The sequence below is a fragment of the Panthera uncia genome, chromosome C2 (genome assembly GCF_023721935.1).
Source record: "Panthera uncia isolate 11264 chromosome C2, Puncia_PCG_1.0, whole genome shotgun sequence".
Taxonomy (NCBI): domain Eukaryota; kingdom Metazoa; phylum Chordata; class Mammalia; order Carnivora; family Felidae; genus Panthera; species Panthera uncia.
Genome location: NC_064810.1, coordinates 11,224,998 through 11,241,439, shown reverse-complemented (window position 1 = coordinate 11,241,439; position 16,442 = coordinate 11,224,998). Strand labels below are relative to the sequence as shown.

Genomic DNA, 16,442 nt, shown 5'->3' with positions numbered 1-16,442 from the left:
ATTATAACATTGTATATATAGCATTTCATAAAGATGAACTTGTATCTAAACAGTATGTTGGTTATATTTTCAAATAATATGCTTAAATATGGATTCAGGTGAAATACCTCTAAAATTAAAGTAAAGATCCAGTTATTCCGAAAAATAAGTACAAGTAATAATATATTATAGGAGGTCCAAACACTGGAAACACAAGCTGGGAAGCAATATTTGCAAAACAAATATCTGGCAAGGAACTTGTATCTATAATACAGAAGGAATTAAACACCAGAAATAAAAAGATAAAATATAGGCAATAAAAAGTACGCAAAAGACTTGAATAAACTTGAAATGGGAAAAAAGACTTAAAATTAATGAATTAATGCAAATTAATGAAATAACATCTCACATCTACCAGGATAGCTAAAATTTAAACGACTGGCAATACTAAATGTTGGTAAGGCTGTAGAGAAACTGGAGATTCCATACATTTCTGGTGAAGGTTTCTTATCAAGTTAAAAATAAACCTCCCTAGGGGCACCCGGGTGGCTCAGTTGGTTAAGCGTCCGACTTCAGCTCAGGTCATGATCTCACAGTTTGTGAGTTCGAGCTCTGCATCAGGCTCTGTGCCGACAGCTCAGAGCCTGGAGCCTGCTTCCAATTCTGTGTCTCCCTCTCTCTCTGCCCCTCCCCGCTCATGCTCTGTCTCTCTCTGTCTTAAAAATTAAAAACAAAAAACAAAAAACAAAAAACAAAAACATTAAAAAAAAAACCAAAACCTCCCTATAACCCAGCAATTCCATTCCCAAGTATTGGCCAAGGGAAGTAAAAACACATTATCCACACATAAGAAAGACTTATAGAAGGAGGTTTTTAACGGTTTTATTCACAATAGCCCCAAACTGAAACAGCCTAAATGTTCATCAACAAAAGGATGGATAAACAAGTTATGAGCAATCCACACAATGGAATACTGTTCCGCAATGAAAAAGAATGAACATACAACCAACAGAAAAAACAAACAAACAAACCCTCAAAGACATGATTTAAGTGAAAGTCAGCAGACATAAAATAGTGTATACTGTATGGTTCCATTTAAATGTAGCTTAAGAAGAGGCAAAATTAATCACTAGTCCAAGAAATCAGAACAGTGCTTGCCTATAGGGGGTAAGGGGGATAGAAATATTCCATATCTTTTTTTTTTTTTAACGTTTATTCATTTTTGAGAGACAGAGTACGAGCTGGGATGGGGCAGAAAGAGAGGGAGACAGACTCCAAAGTAGGCTCCAGGCTCTGAGCTGTCAGCACAGAGCCTTATGTGGGGCTCAAACTCACGACTCGCGAGATCATGACCTGAGCCAAAGTCGGACCCTTAACCGACTGAGCCACCTAGGTGCCCCAGAAATGTACTAGATCATAATTGGGATAGTGGTTATACAGGTACATACATTTATCAAAAGTCATTGAAGTGTACACTTTAAGATGTGTGTATTTTACAGTATGTAAATTTTACCCACAAAATGTTTTCAGAAGTTTATCATTCAGATACACTTTAGCTACACTGAAGTCTTGCATTTTATCGCTATTAATGCAAATATGGTAACGAATTGTTATCAAACATTAAACGTTAACTGGTTAATAGGGAAGGTCATCATGAATTTAAGACAATGTCTGAAATTAAAACAAGTCTTATTCTCTACTATATCAAATTCATTTCCCATATATTAATCTATTTATAAATAGTTCTATAAGCAGAAAATATATAGCTATTTGCATACAATGGTTTCTGAACTGTCATGATCTCCTCCCGTCTGGGGCTTAAATTGGAGGGTCAGGACAAGAGGACCATGGAACAAAGTAATACAAATAATTACTATGGAGGAAATGCGCAGGATCCTAATAGAGAATAAAGGGGAGACTTATTTTGGAAAGGGTCATCAGGGAAAGTCTCTATGAAGAGGTAATCCTTGCTAAGATCTTAAAACATATGAAAATTTAAAAGCTGAGTAAAGTTACTTAGATTAAGGAGAAACAAAAGGGATAGAGCAGGGAGAGGGAAAATTATATACAAAAGTCCCTACGTCTCTGTGGGGCCAGCAAGGAAGAATTAGCTGGTACCAAAGAGAATCAGGACACAGTAAAGTTAGTGGGGCAAGGTGGCTTGGAATGAGTTTGAAGAGTGACAGGTAAGGGCCAGATCACACTGCAGATTAACGGTCTCCCTGGATTTGGGTTCCACTGAGTCATAACAGGAAACCAAAAGAAGGACTTTGAGGAGAAAAGGAGCTGAGGCACCAAGAGCCCAGTCACTCTGGGAAACGTGTAGGAAAGTGAGGGGAAAGGACTAGTATATTAAGAATGAACACTCTCGGGGCGCCTGGGTGGCGCAGTCGGTTAAGCGTCCGACTTCAGCCAGGTCACGATCTCGCGGTCCGTGAGTTCGAGCCCCGCGTCAGGCTCTGGGCTGATGGCTCGGAGCCTGGAGCCTGTTTCCGATTCTGTGTCTTCCTCTCTCTCTGCCCCTCCCCCGTTCATGCTCTGTCTCTCTCTGTCCCAAAAATAAATAAAATGTTGAAAAATTAAAAAAAAAAAAAAAAAAAAAAAAGAATGAACACTCTCAAATGGGAAGAGAGTCTCTCTCTCTCAAAAATAAATAAACATTAACAAGTTATTATAATTAGGGGTGCCTGGGTGGCTCAGTTGGTTAGGCATCCAACTTTGGCTCATGTCATGATCTCGTGGTTCGTGGGTTCGAGCTGTGCTGACAGCTCAGAGCCTGGAGCCTGCTTCGGATTCTGTGTCTGCCTCTCTCTCTGCCCTTCCCCCGCTCGTACTCTGTCTCTCTTTCTCAAAAATAAATAAAACATTAAAAAGTTATTATAATTAACACAATGAAGTGCTGATTCTTCTTGCCTGTTGAGAAACCTCTTATACAATGTATTATGTCTGTAACTGTTTTTAATACACTTAAGACTTTTGAGGTCAAGGAAATTATTGGTATGTTCTCCCACAAAACTGACCCCAGTACCAAGTAAACAAAAAGAAAAGATCTGGGGCGCCTGAGTGGCTCAGTTTGTTAAGCATCTCACTCTTTGTGAGTTCAAGCCCCAGTGTCAGGCTAGCACAAAGCCCGTGTGGAATTCTCTCTCCCTCTTTCTCTGCCCCTTCCCTGCTCACACTCGCTCTCCCTCTCTCTCTCAAAAATAAATAAATAAAACTAAAACAAAAAAAAACAAACAAACAACAAGATTAGTGAACTGAACTAATGGATTACTGGTCTGACCCATAAGTCTTGCAATACATTAGACAGCAATTATTCCTAATACTAAGAGTGGTAAGTCTTTATAAAAGGAAATACAAGTCCTTGTCAGAGGGCATTTTAAGTGATTCAACTGTCAAAATTTCATTTCCAAAAACTCAGCTTAGGAAACCCAAGGACACCTGCAGAAGGAAGAGAACACAACTAGACACTTCAACATACAGACATGGTCTGAGAAATTTCCATATGCATCAAAGTCCCAAATAACATCTAATTCAGAAATTTTTCCACTAACCAAATTTTCCCACTACCACCTATTTGTTCTTCCATTTCTCCGCTAGCATTAGGTACTGAATGTATAAAAATGATTAAGGCAATCGATACGGAAAACAGTCTAGTTAGGAACAGTGTCAGAACAAACAACTGCATTACAATAGGTCCTGCAATAGACATACACTATGAGCTATCATGCAGAAGTGCCATAAGAGAAATATGAAACAAAGTATTACAGGACAGCACTTGCCAGGAAGAGCTGAGGAAAGTTCGACAGATAGAGAGCAAACTTAACTGGGTTTTGAAGCATGAATAAAAGTTTGGCAGATGAAAAAGAAGGAATAAAATGTGCAAAATTATGAGCTTGTAAACAGGGAAATGACAAGATCATCTCTGTGATTTAGAAAGATAATGCTGGCAGCAACAGTGTGGACGAGAGAGACTGAAGAGAAATGTGAAAAGAAGGTGGCCCTCCCTCTAGACAGGGAGAGAAGAAGGATGCATACCGAAGCCATACTGGTGCAGGCTAAAGAAGGGTTTTTATTTGAGGACTACTAAAGTGGCATCATCAATAGGCAAGGAGAAGCTAAGATTGTGGCTGGGGGCCCGACGGATGGTGAGACACCATTGGCCAAAGCACGAAAGGGAGAAAGGGAGAGAGGAATCTGAGCATAATGTATTTGATAGGACTAAAGGACATTCGGGTGGAGATCACATAGACAGATGTATAGAAACTGAAAGGGTGGTTTAAGACAGATGTACGGATTAGAGGCTCACAGTAATTAAGTGGCAACTGAAGTCACGGGGCAGTTAAGGTATCTCAGGGAGAAGATGTGGAGGAGGACTGAGGACTGATTCAACGTTCATCTCTGACTCATGTCCTTTTTTTCCCGAACTACTGTGTGCACGCACTACAGCAGACCTACGGATACGATGGCATTTAATCAGCACAAAACTCCTCCAGAGCATGTACTGAATATTTACAGAACACCTCCTACAAGCAAGGCACGGTGGGGAAAATAAAGATGAATAAAACTTAGCCCTCATCATCAGGGGATTTACAAACCAGCAGAGAAACCAATTAACATTTTGTTAAATTAAATTATAATTTGTATCATTAAAAAATCTACTGCCAAAAAATCAGGAGATTAACAAAATACACATGTCATTCAAGGTGCTAATTAAGTCTACACAGCCAGAGCAAAACAAGCTGAGTCGAATGAAACAAACATGAAGTGTGTCTTCCCCACCCTGATCAGGACTACTGGCTGTTAGTTACAGGATGTGTATAGGTGCAATGCTCTTTACAGACCACTCCATTCCAGGCTCAGAAGAACCCTATTCATGGATTATTCTCTTCAATCCTCACAAACGCTCTAAGGCAGTTGCGATTATTACCTCACACTAGTGAAAAGGTTTAGAGAATTGGTTAACTTGCCCGAGGTCACGCAGCTAGCCAGGAGGCAAGCCAGGATCTCCACTGAAGTTTAGATCTGGCCCCCAAATCTGCTTACAAGACCATCATGCTGGACTGCTGCGCATCATCAGAGACTTTCACAGTATTTCTGTCATTTCAGATCTCATAAAGAGAAAGTTATTGTTCCGCTGCCTGTAGTGAAGAAAGCAAGAACAAGATAGAAGAGAAACGGACGCAATTTAGAGGAACAATGTGATCATCTGGAAACAGAAGAAAGCGGTCCAATGAGGTCTGCAATGATGATGGTGATTGCTCCTGATTCCAACCTTGCCAAAGGAGTCTAAAGAATAGCTTTTCTTCTTGGGTTGCTATAAGCCTGGTTTCTAGGCACTCACGGTGTGAATATTTTATAGGCCTTAAAATCCAAGAGCATGAATTATTCAGAGATCTAAGCACTTCTGGAAAAGACATTTTACATACTGTACATCAGGGAAGGCTTCTTTGCCTTCTGACTTGTAAATCACATGTAACAAGAATAAAATTTAGCCAGCACCACCAATTTTGGTAAAAGACTTAAATCTAAAATCAAAGTAAAGGATGGGGAGCATTGACTTCTGAAGAGACTTTAATTTCATAACTATATAATAATCTCCCCCAGTAATATCCTTGTTAACTTTTAATTATTCAAAATGTGGGTTATTTGGTGAATCCTCCCCTCCAGTACTGCTCAATGCCGTTGATTCACAGCCTGAAATATCCAATTACCCGCATGACATCTCCTGGCTGTCTCAAAATCACCTCAAAATCAACAGGTCAGGACCCAAATTCGTGATCTCCTCCTCCAAACCTGATCCCCTTCCAGGATTCCCTGCAATGAATGAATGGACCATCCATCCAGTTTTACAAGCCAGAAACCCAGGGGTCATCCCTGCTGCTTCCTTCTTCCCTCTGACATCCAATCCACCACCCGACTAAGCCTCCTTACTTCAGTCCGCCTCCAGCACCGCATGACCCAAGTACTCCCCCCTCACCTGTTCCACTACGGTGGCCTCCCGACTCACCTAGCCACATCCACTCCTGCCCCCGTCAATATGTCCTCCATACTGCAGCTGCAAGGACTGTTTTTAAAAAGGCACAACTCTCGTATTTCCCTCCTGCTGAAGACTTTTAATTTCCCTCCAGCGTATTGTAAGATAAAGACAAAACTCTATAGTACAGCCCAGGCCTTACTGGCCCCAGCTTCCTCTCACACTTCTCCTGACTCTTTCCAGGCATCCTGGCTTCTCTTTTGGTATCCCATACTTGCTAAATCACCCCACCGAAAACCCACACACCCTCTGTCTGATACCTCTCCGTTCCCAGCTCACCTAGTTAACTCCTACTCGCACCACAGACGTCAGCTTAGTTAGCACTTTTTCGCTCAAATATCAGCTTTCACTTCCTCGTTCAATGTTTATTTACAGTGCCTACTACATACCAGGAACCGGACAGTTAATATACATCAAAGAACAAATAAAAAGCACTAGCTATGTGGAGCCTAGTATGTGAGTGGAAAACAATAAACATCATTTTTTTAAGTGTATTTATTTATTTTGAGAGTGAGAAAGAGTGTGAGCAGGGGAGGGGAGGGGAAGAGACAGAGAGAGAGACAGAGAGAGAGACAGAGAGAGAGAGAGAGAGAGAGAATCCCAAGCACGCTCTATGCTGTCAATGCAAAACCCCACACGGGACTCGGTCTCACAGATCGTGAGATCATGACATGAGCCAAAATCAGGTCAGACGCTCATCCGACTTTGCCACCCAGGTGCCCCCAAACATAATTTTTAAAGTAAATTATATACGATGCTAGAAAGCAGTAAGTGCCGTGGGGGGAATAAACGAGCAGAGTAAGGAGCATCGGGAGTGCAGGCGATCATGGGGCCGGCAGAAATGTCAAACTGGTGGTCAAGGCAGACTCCGCTGAGAAGGCACCAGCTGAGCAAAGACGAAGGGAGAGAGAGAGTCAGCCCTGTGGATGTCTATCAGAGAGAACAGCAGCAGGGGCAAAGGCCCTAAGACAGCGTCTGGGTATTCAAGTAGCACCGCAGGGCCAGTGTGGCTGAGGCAGAGTGAGTGAGAGGAGAGAGGAGGAGAAAACAAGATCAGAGAGGTAGCAGAGAGGCAAGGAAGGATGATTACAAAGCCTCATAGGCCACTGTGAGAACTCTGGTTCCTACTGACCGAAATAGACAGCCATTAGAGTGCTGAGCAGAGTGACTTAGATTTAAAAAGGATCCCTTAGGCTGTTGTGGGAGAACAGACTGTAAGGGGTAAGAGTGGAAAGACAGACCAGTTCATATGATACTGATTTTCAAGACTTCCTAACTCCGCGACCAGATCTAATAATCCCCCTAGTCCTGCACTATTAATCTCATTATTTGATTAATATTTACCTCCCCCTGTAGAGAGCCAGCTCCATGAAGGACAATCTAAGTCTACTTTGGCTCGCTGTAGCATTCCCAGGGCCTAGCACAGTGCCTGAAATACACTAGGCAAACACTTGTTGAAAGACTGACTCTAACTATTAAAGCTTTCAGAATGTGAAGTGCTTACATGTCTCATTGTCCCGTCACAAAAAGAAACAGAAGCAACTTTATACCTAGGTTTATCTAAACTGATGGTCATAAAAAACATCATTTGGGTGAGGAAAATCAGTTCTGCTGTGACAATATTGTCAAACATGTTATTTCTTAAAATCCTCCTCCTTCCTCCCCAAGTCCATATTCTGCCAGAATTTTCTAAAACCCAGATTGGATCATACCATTCATTCTAATAGCTGGTGAGATAAATTCCAAAAGGTACAGGGTACTTGCAACTTCTCCCTAACACAGCTTTCTTATCTCCTGCCATCTTGACACTGTACCTCCAGCCACAAAGAAAAGGAAGGGAGAAGGAAGCCAATACTTGTTGAATACCTACTGTTAGGCAAGCCCCTAAATCTTACATATATATATATAATATATATATATTAATGTTTAGATTTATTTATAGACACAAATATATTCAAATATTTTACATGTCTAACACAGATGTGTATATTAGATATGCAATATATAATCTATGATCATATATACTACATATGATATAGAAATATATATATCTATAATAGATATATGAGTTTAATATATATCTATAATATTACACACACACACACATACACACACACACACACACACCGGGGTGGCTCAGTTGGTTAAGCGTCCAACTTCGACTCAGGTCATGATCTTGTGGTTTGTGAGTCTGAGCCCCTAATTGGGTTCTGTGCTGACAGCTCAGAGCCTGGAGCCTGCTTGGGATTCTGTGTCTCCCTCTCTCTCGGCCCCGCCCGCCCCACACACACACTGTGTCTCTCTCTCCTTCAAAAATAAACATTAAAAAAAAAAAAAAAAAAGGTTCAAAGGAATTACTATCTTCCAGCATTAACCATACAGAAGCAGCAAACTGTACAGGCTTTGAGGACCGCAGGGTGATTCAGTCGGTAGAGCATGCAACTCTTGATCTTGGGGTTGTGAGTCCAAGCCCCACAATGGGTATAGGGCTTACTTCAAATTAATTAACTAGTTATTTAAAAAAAAAAAAAAAAAAAAGTACAGGCTTTGGAGTGAACACTGGCTTGAGCCCAATCCCATGTCCAGCCTCTTCCCAGCTGTGCCTACTTGGCCAGGTTATGTATCCATTCTACTCTTTAGGGAATAGTTGCTATGTACCAGTGCTGTTTGAGCTTTAAACCTCCTTATAAACCTCCCTACGCTGTGGTTTTCTGGTATGTAAACTGGGGTGATGACAGCACATCCCTAGAAAGTGAGAATTAATCACAGCAACTGTGATTACTTCATACATACCTTCATACCAAAAAGAGGGTTCACATACATTCAATTACTTTGTAGCAAACACTGTTCCTGGCAATACCGCTATGACTCTTGGGTCCAGAGAAACTGTTCCTCCTTCTGGCGGAGACAGCCGCCTGTACACACGCATCTCCATTTTGCTCACTCCTGAGCTCCACTAAAACTACAACAAAGGGAGTTTTTAAAAAGTCATAAACTCCTAATGATAAGGAGAAAGGAAGAGAAAAGAAGCAACAGCAATGAAACAGCAATGAAATCCTCAAATCTGGCAAGCTGCCGGACAATGGTAACTGACAGCATGCCCCAGAGAGCGGGGTTCCCAAGCCAGCGGCGGGGAAAGCTGAGAAGCAACCCAGGAAAGACATGGGGGAAGCAGTTAGAAAGTCAGGTCCCCAGAGCCTGTCCTTTCTTTCTTGATGGTGCCAAATGCTTCTTCCATATCCTGGCAGAAGCCTAAGGTGTTTCCGCCCCATTGCTTGTGTGCTGGATCTGGGGATGACCGGCAGGACGAAGTACCAAAAACTGGACAGGAGGGACTACTGTTCCTCTGCTCTGGCTCAGGAGACTGGCAGCCAGATCTCTTCCTTCCAAATGGGAAGCTGCAGAACTATGCGGAGAAAGAAAAGTTAAAACAAGATCATCATAACCTCAGAGATGAGAGAACATATTGCATCTATCAAATAAGAATAGGATGCTATCATGAGAGATAGTCAGAGACTAAAAAATAGCCTTTGGAAATAAAAAACATGATCATGGAAAAAAAATTTAATATTTTTCATTTATTTTTGAGAGAGAGAAAGAGCACAAGCGGGGATGGGGCAGTGGGGGGAGGGGCACAGAAAATCCAAAGTGAGCTCTGTGCTGACAGCCCTAGCCCTATGCGAGGCTCGAACTCACAAACCATGAGGTCATGACCTGAGCCAAAGTCAGCCGCTCAACTGACTGAGTCACCCAGGCGCCCCTGGAAAACATTTTTTTTTTAAATCCAAATAGAAAGGTTGGGAAATCAGTGTTAAGAAAATCTAAGGATTAGTTGCTATGTGCCAGCACTGTTGAGCTTTAAACCTCCCGAGGCTATGGTTTCTGGTACATAAACTGGGCAGAGAGTAATAAGTAGCTGATGGAAAGCAGATAAGAAAATTAGAAGACCTTTACAATGTTCACATCCATATAACGGGTATTTCAGAAGAAAGACTACAAAGCAAATAGAAGGGAGAAAATAACAAAATATTTCATGAGAATTTCCCCAGAAGTTACTGTATATCCAGATTTAAAGGGTCCATCAAATACTCAACTTGATGGATGCAAACAGACCCACACTAATATATATCATGTTAGGAGTGCCTGGGTGGCTCAGTCGGTTGAGCGTCCAATCTGGCTTAGGTCATGATTTCGCGGTTTGTGAGTTCAAGCCCCACGTGTTTCAGATTCTGTGTCTCCCTCTCTCTCTCTGCTCCTCCACCACTCATGCTCTGACTCTCAAAAATAAACATTTAAAAAAAATTTTTAAAAAGATACATCACTTTAAATTTCAAAACAATGTGGTCAATATGGAGATTCTGTAAGTTTGGAGACAGAAAAAAAAAAGCAGGTCAAATACTAATTATCATGAATCATAATGCTTGGAATTCTCAACAGCAATAGCGGAAGCAGAGGGAACTTCAAAATTCTAAAGGAAAATTATTTTCAATTGAAATTCTATTACCTGACAATGTATCAGTCAAGTATGAGGATAGAATCAAAACATATTCAGACAGGGAAGGTCTCCAAAAAACGTAACTCTTCTTGTCAAGAAGCTACTGGAGTTTGAGCACCATTAGAGAGAGTGAATCAATAAAAGAAAAAGGACACAAACTTCCAGTTATAAAGCAAGTCAGGAGATGAAAAGTATAGCATAAGGGATAGAGTTGATAAGATTATAAGTTTGTCCGGTGACAGATGGTAACTACACTTATCGTGGTGAGCACTATGTACAGAATTGTTAAACCACTAGGTTGTGCCCCTGAAACTAATGTAACTTGTATGTCAACTATACTTCAATAATAAAAATATTTTTTTTAACGTTTATTTATTTTGAAAGAGAGAGAGAGCAGGGGAGGGGCAGCGAGAGGGTGAGAGAGAATCCCAAGCAGGCTCCACACTGTCAGCACGTAGCCCCATGTAGGGCTCGATCTCATGAACCATGAGATCATGACCTGAGCCAAAATCAAGTCAGATGATGGGGTGCCTGGGTGGCTCAGTAGGTTAAGCGTCTGACTTCAGTTCGGGTCATGATCTTGTGGTCTGTGAGTTCAAGCCCCACATAGGGCTCTGTGCTTACGGTTCAGAGCCTGGAGCCTGCTTCAGATTCTGTGTCTCCTTCTCTCTCTGCTACTCCCCTGCTCATGCTCTATCTCTCTCTGTCTCTCAAAAATAAATAAACGTTAAAAAAATTTTTTTAAAGAAGTCAGATGATTAAAAAAAAAAAAGTCAGACGCTTAACCTACTGAGCCACCCAGGTGCCCCAAAAATAACTTTTAAAAGAGAGAATCCAGGATACAGGAAAGATCCAACCCAGGAGACCTAAAGAGGTTCCAGCTGTGCCCCAGACAAGGAGGATAAGCGGGCCAGACTGAAGTAGTGAGACAGACATGTCCCCGGTGCCACACCAGCTGTTTAACCTGAGGACTGAACGCCCTGAAACCTGGCCCAGATTCCTATCTGTACCCAGCTGGGCTTGGTTTGATCTTGACCATACGGTGACACAGTTCCTGCTCGCCTTCAAAGCCCCGCAGCTGCACCAGCAGAGGCCATTCATGCCCCGGGGCAGAAAGATTCTGCTTTGAGCCACGCTGTTAACTCTGGGCAAGCCACAGTGAGCTGAACAGCAGAAAATACAGAGCAGCCCATGCCCTCTGCCTGCGCTTCTGCTGTCCTTTCAGACCCCAGAGATATTATACATTCCGTACAGACTGTGGCAATGAAGTGAATATCCCAATAAAATGAGTCCAATGAATTATTGTTTCCCAAGTGCATATGAAAGTTACGTTTACACTATACCGTAGCCTACTGAGTGTGCGATGGCATTATGTCTAAAAAACAAGGTGCATACTTTAATTTGAAAAGACTTCATTGCTAAAGATGTTAACCATCATCTGAGCATTCAGCAAGCTGCAATCACTAATCACAGATCACCATGACACATACAATAACAAAAAAGTTTGAAATATTGCAAGAATTACCAAAATGTGACACAGAGGCATGAAGTGAACAAATGCCGTTGGAAAAATGGTGCTGATAGGCTTGCTCCACACAGGGTTGCCACAAACCTGCACTTTGTTTAAAAAAAACAAAAAAACAAAAAAAAAGACAGTATCTGCAAAGCGCAATAAAACAAGGTGTACCTTGTATGAGGCCCACACTAGAGCCTTCCAGATGCCCTACTGTGTGGTCCATTTCCTAGGACTCACTCATGACACTACTCATTAACTTCCACCGAAAGTCCCCCTATAAACGGTCAGGGAAGCTGAAGTCATTCTCTTCTGCTCATCTCTTCCTGGAAAACTCCATCTATAATAATGACAATATCGTCCTTTCCTTACACACTCAGGTTTGTACTTACAATTGTAAAACAAAATTTTAATCTCAAATTTAGAAAGCTCTAGTATTTTCTAATAAGTCTGTTTGGAATTCATCTACACTCAGGGGAAAAGAACTTCGTTATCATAGTTTACTTAATGAAAAATTCATTATTAATAAAGACACAGTTTATAGTCCTATAAGGTTGGAGAATTAATAAGGGGTTATGATTTTTAGAACCTTGTAGGAAAGAGTAATCCCAAAGGCATTATGATTTCGTTGCTGTGTAGAACATTAACCAATTATATCTAACTTGGCAATTTTGTTCAGACATTCTTTTCCCTGTGGACTACATATATTCTTTAAATCCTCTCAAAACCAGCTCTTTGTGGCACTCTCTATAACAGTTAAATAAAACTTTGAAACATGCTCACTATTTGCATGAGAATTTTGTTGTAACACTACTCAATCAAAATCAAAAATATTGTTTAGGATGGGTATCTGTGTATATGTCCACTGTGTGTGTGCATTTATGTCTATGTGTATATTTGTGTGTATATATATGCAAAGCTTATTTTTAAAAATTTTTAATATTTTTTTTTAATTTTTGAGAGAGAGAGAGAGAGAGAGAGAGAGAGCGTGAGTGGGGGAAGGGCAGAGACAGAGAGGGAGACACAGAATCTGAAACAGGCTCCAGGCTGTGAGCTGTCAGCACAGAGCCTGATATGGGGCTCGAACTCGAGAACAGCGAGATCATGACCTAGGCCGAAGTCAGATGCTCAACCAACTGAAGCCATCCAAGGCGCCCTGTATGTAAAGTTTATTTTAAAAAGCAAGAGAAAGATTAACAGATCAGAACAGAGGCTACCTCTGGAAGAAGGAGGCAAATGTTTTGTTTCTTAATCCAATGGTAAATACAATGATCACAGCATTCATACTCTTTTAAAAATATATGTACATATATACCACATATGATATATATACATATAAATCACATATATCATACATATACAAATATATATGTACATATGTATACATACTTTTTGTACACCTGGGATATATTTTGCAACAAAAGGAACTTATTTTATTTATTTATTTTTTAATTTTTTTTGGAATGTTTATTTATTTTTGGAATGTTTATTTATTTTTGAGAGAGAGAGAGACAGAGCATGAGCAAGGGAGGGGCAGAGAGAGGGGAGACACAGAATCCGAAGCAGGCTCCAGGCTCCCAGCTGTCAGCACAGAGCCTGATGCGGGGCTCAAACTCACAAGCCGTGAGATCATGACCTGAGCCAAATCAGACGCTCAACCGACTGAGCCACCCAAGCGCCCCTAAAAGGAACTTATTTTAAAAAAGAACAAGAAATTGTTATGATTGGGTATTCAAGGGGTTACCATAGGATGGAATGTACATAAAATAGTCTGTTCACATTTTCTCTTCCTGAAGGCCTTCTCTGTTCATTCCTGCCAAGCCAATCAAATGAGTGAACATAACCTTAAAGTCAACACCACTAAGTGGAAACAAAGTTAAAAAATTCACCATTATTTAACCTGGTCCTCAAAATTGTCTTGATTCGGTCTCTAAATATAAAAGGACACACAGGTTCTAAGAAACGCATTTAAATCAAACAAATTTAGCTACTGCCTTTAAGTTATAAAATCTTTTTAAGTTATAAAAAATATTCCTGGTGAAAAGGGCACTAAAATTATACTGAAGTACAATCATCTGTTTCAATTATCTACCTGAAACTTATCCTACAATGGCAGAAGGATTTTCATGCAGCAAGGCTTTTAATGGCTAAAATCTAGACACAACCAAAATGTCCATCAGTACAGGACCAATAAAATATATTAGAGTACATGTGAACGATGCATACTATGCAGCATTTTAAAAATGAGGGCCGGCGGTGCCTGGATGGCTCAATAAATTAAGCATTGGACTCCTGACCGGCTCAGGTCAGGATCTCATGGTTTGTGAGTTTGAGCCCTGCATCAGGCTCTGCTCGGGATTCTCTCTCTGCCCCTTCCCCACTTGTGCTATGCGCACTCTCTCTCTAAAAATAAATAAAATTTTTAAAAAGAGCCAAGATTAAAAAAATTTTTTTTTCTACAGCCTATATTACCATTATCACTTCAAAAGGAGCAAATAAGGATAAACTAATCAGACAGATTCTTTACCCTGGACTCCAGAAGTGAACTCAGAAAAGACCAGCCAGTCAAGGCTGCTGTAATCCTAGTGGACAGAGGATGGGAGTGGGGTGGGGAGGGGAGGGTGTGTCTCCGGAAGAGGAAAACTACATCCTCCTGCTGCTCTCATTAAACCTGTTTTTCCTGCAGCATTAACATTCAAGATAACTTTCGATTTTTATTTTAAGAATGAAGAGTCTTGCAACACTATTACCGGTAAGAAGGCTTAACGTTTGTTTTACGTTTGAAACCTAAGCCGATCTGAAACACGAGAAGACAAGAGACTAAAGACGATGGAAAGGAAAAGTGTGACCAGCCCGGGAGTAGGAGCCTTGGGAATTGTTAAGAAAGGGGATTTACGGTGCAGATAGATGAAGAGTTTGAGGGAAGAGGTGGGACACTCCGAGAAGAAAAATTAACGTCTTTGAGAGGCATAATGGTGACTACACATTTACTCCAATCGCAGGCTTGACTCCCGCCCCCACACACGCACAACCTCACAAGGCACTGACAGCAGCAAGGGAACGAGCACAGTCGATCTTAACACTGCTTTGGCTTTAAAAAGGTCACATATTTACATTACAGATTAAGCACTTTCCAGCGATTAACTCGGAACCCAATTAATTGGTTAAAAACCAAAATGGTCTTCCCCAGCCAACTACCATTGCTACAGTGGCGATTCTCTGCTGCTACTTACCTAAAAGGTCGTTCAACACTTTATGATTAATTCTCAAAAGAATGCTGAGCCTCTAACATTTCCTCTTCCCACCTCTGTACCTGACTCTCCTAAGGTCAGAGTCGGGAAAGTCCACACAACACGGACCGTATTCTCAGCAATGGTTCTGAGAACGCGAGAGGGACGACAAAAGTACCCGAGTCGCCCCCAGACTCCCGCAGCGAGCCGTCCACCGCCTCTCTCCCCTGCCCGTCGCCCTGGGAAGCCGAGAGGCTCGAGATGGGAATCTTCCAGACCTCCCCGACAAGCAATCGACGGCCAGGTAACGCGGCGGTGCGGCCCTCCCCGGTCGAGTGCGGGTCCCCGCGCGTCACCGCCGCGGTCGGCCCGAGGGGAGGCGGGCTGGGCCGGAGAGGTTGGCGGAGGCCCCCCGGTCCGCAGGCTGCCCGGGTGTTCCTCCGACCCGTTCCACCGGGCGGCGCCGGGAGCAGGAGAGGCCGGGCTGGGCGCCGCCGCACCGCGCAGGCCGGGTTGGCCGGGGGCGCCTCCTCACGCGCGGACGGGGGGCACGAGCCCCCCGCGCTTCGCGAGACGGGCCGACCGCACTCACCTGGCTTCCCTGACCCCTACGCCGACCCCAAGCGCTCCCGCACAGGAAGAGGCGGCTGTGCCCGGACCCGGCCGGCGTCCGCGGCTCCACCTCGGTCCCGGGGAGCCGGGAGCAGACGGCGGGCGCTAGGCTAGGGGCGCCGGCGGGGCGCGGCGCCGTGCGCACCGCAGCGACCAATCGGCACGCAGCAAGTGGCCGGTCGGGGGCGGGGCGGGGCTCGAGGGGCGGGGCAGAGGCGCCACTGGGCGGGGCGAGGGTACCAGGTCTCCACGACCCCCCGGAGCTGTCGGCTGACTCCACGCCTTAGGGTTCTCGGCCGCTTAAACCTGACTGGTCCTGCTGTGTTCCCGACGGCGGCTGGGGCCCGGCTCCCACCGCTGCGTTTCTGCTAGCCAACTTCAAGCGCAGCATCCGTGAGGTCATGCGCGAGGAGAGCCCAAGACCCAGAGGGCAGGTACTCTCTTTGCATGTAGGCCCAGCGGCGTTGGCCGCGCGAGCTGCCCAGAGTAGGGCACGTGCTCCAGAAAAGGGTTCTACGGAACTGAAGGTCTGTAGGGATGCCCGTTTCTAATCCCCACGCTCAGAAATGGAGGCCT

The 16,442-nt window shown here is 43.1% G+C and overlaps 1 protein-coding gene across 5 annotated transcripts in view; it reads right to left on the bottom strand.

Moving 5' to 3' along the window:
* The window catches only part of TMEM50B (transmembrane protein 50B), a 34,425-nt gene extending 18,400 nt beyond the window's left edge, over nucleotides 1–16,025 (bottom strand). For 2 of the 5 annotated variants that reach the window (XM_049629295.1, XM_049629298.1), the window contains exon 1: nucleotides 15,847–16,023. The gene's annotated coding sequence lies outside the window, so the exon portion shown is untranslated. Of the gene's footprint in view, nucleotides 1–15,257; nucleotides 15,771–15,846 lie in introns of those variants that run through there. The other 3 variants (XM_049629297.1, XM_049629299.1, XM_049629296.1) reach the window with 3 other exon arrangements.
* Nucleotides 16,026–16,442: the final 417 nt, after the last annotated feature.